Here is a 2,363-nt window from a genome sequence, read left to right as displayed (position 1 = left end):
GACAGAGAAGCTTTTCTAGAGGCAGTGCAGAATAAGAGTTTCGGCTCCCTTTTCTTATTCTTGCTCTCATAAGGCAAACGAAGGACACGAAGCTCCTAGCATTGTCCAGTTCAATCTTTACTATTAGAAAGACAGTTTCTTGCACTGTTAACTAGAGAGACATGAAAATATTTTGAAAGACTATCATGTTTTCCTTACCGACCAGATCACTACAATAACCTTGGGGAAAGCAGTTTTAGTCTCTGAAACCATATCTGAACAGTCATAGTTGTCTTCAGTAAGTTAAATAGCATACCATACCGCCCATAGCTTTGTCGCTGAAATGAGGATACAACCATAGGTAGAGACTTGGCAGAAATCGAGGGAAAATGCTGCCTATAGCCTAAGCGACAAACATGCCTACCTGCTCTCCCTCGATCTTCGTCAATCCGTCCAACTATACTCGGTTAAATTAATCCCTCATGACATAGCTTGTCAGTTTATCTTATCAAAACCTAACCAATGCAGCTACATTAGAAAAAAAAGTAACTACTTGCCACTTTAAGTAACCATAAAAAGACATCGCTATCTCATTGTGCAAAACCAAGTGTGAAACGGAATTAACTGTCGCAGGGTCAATTTGGTGAATGCTATTTCATATTATATACTTTGAAAATAAACTTCTAAACCCAGCAGAATCAGCTTCCACGGCAATAAAGTATTTTGACAATAATGTATATTATTACTTTATCTTACAGTTCAGTAGCACTAAATCAAAGGAGGAAAGGCAATAGATTATGTTTTCAGTTTGTTGTTCCTGGCTAGCGGAAACATACACTTCTTTTACTAAGGTTTTGAATGTTTATCAGTTGTAATGTAAGCCTTACGTCCCAAGACGAAAACACGATAGTCTCATGAAAAACTCTGCTCATTCAGTCAACTTTTCTGATAGTAGCATGCAGGTAACTAACACCCCAAACTACAGATCTGCAAATCATTAGGTTTCCACTTAGCAAATGGCTAAAAAAGAATCTGTCCTTCTAAGTAAGAGTTAGTATCAGCAGTCTTACAGTTTCAAATACTGTAAGGTAAAGCAAAGAGTTTCAGTATTAGTAATAACTGCTATTAGAGCACAGTCAGTTTGGACGACAGACACCCATCCATACAAACCACGCACATATAACTCGGCATGGTCTCTATTGCAAGGAAAATAAAAAATAAGTCAGTGAGACAAACTATGCAACATTTTTCCTGTACTAGATTAGCACCTACTACTCTACAATACTTACATTTATTAACCTTCAACTTGCTTCCATCTACTGGAATTGGATCTATATAATCCCAATAATATTCATACGACCAAAAATACTCAGAGGAGTTTGTCCTGTTAGCCATTTCAGTGGTGCATTTTAAACCAGCTCAGAACTCCAACCAAATACTTTTTTTCATTGTACTTCAGCGCCCTCAGAAAGAGATTGCATAACTGATGCCTATGTAAACCACTCTGGGGTCCCGCAGCTCAAGGACTGCCTTGGTACTAAAAAACATCTAGCAGCAATGAAAATTAATGTCTGACAGATATGTAACAGCAGCCCTTAAAAAGTAATCCTCGCTTCCTGACGGGCAATTATGTTATTCCTCAGCATATTTTAAACTGAGTTGGATGTCAAGTAACCTAAGAATGGGGTGGACAAGTGCCAGCTGGGTCACAAACCCTTCCCTCACAGAAACTCGCAGCAACGCAGTGCTCTCTGGAGCTACTGGAAACAGCTGGGCTGAAAGACATTTCTGAATTTCTCATGATGCAAAGAAGTAGGTAACACCTGATAAAATGCTTCATAAAGAAAGGATGTATTGGAATAACCATATATTTTGCTTTCCTACTTCTTCATTCCCTCCACCCCAAAGGCAATGGATGGAAAGGCAGGCTCCCAACCAAGATGAAGGCAGACCCGTGGAAGGCGTTTGGCCCTCAGCAGTCCTGTGCCTAGGCAAACACACACATATGTGCTTCACTGAGGTTCACTGAACTGAAATTGCTCACGCTAAATGTGAAACAGACCCTCAGCCCGCTTTTGACTGCGCCCCTAAAGCCCCCAGGGTACGTTGCAGCTGGGGAGACCAGGGCTGCTCACTCAGGCGCCGGCACTGGACTCACGGAGGAAAGGCAGGCCTCCCGGGACACAAAACCGGGAGCAAGGTACGCAAACACAGCACAAAAAGCGCCAGGTCGGTTAGAGGCAGCTTTCAAAACACGTATCGCCATCTTTTCCGCGCCTCCCCACCGCTATAGCATACAACACCCCCGCCGCGTTTCTGTACGCGTTGCTGAGGCCCACAGGAGCAGGCCTCCAACGGGGACAGAGACGAGGAAACACCCACCG

This window comes from Aptenodytes forsteri, unplaced genomic scaffold (assembly GCF_000699145.1).
Source record: "Aptenodytes forsteri isolate BGI_AS27 unplaced genomic scaffold, ASM69914v1 Scaffold2, whole genome shotgun sequence".
NCBI lineage: Eukaryota > Metazoa > Chordata > Aves > Sphenisciformes > Spheniscidae > Aptenodytes > Aptenodytes forsteri.
This window is presented reverse-complemented; position numbering follows the sequence as displayed.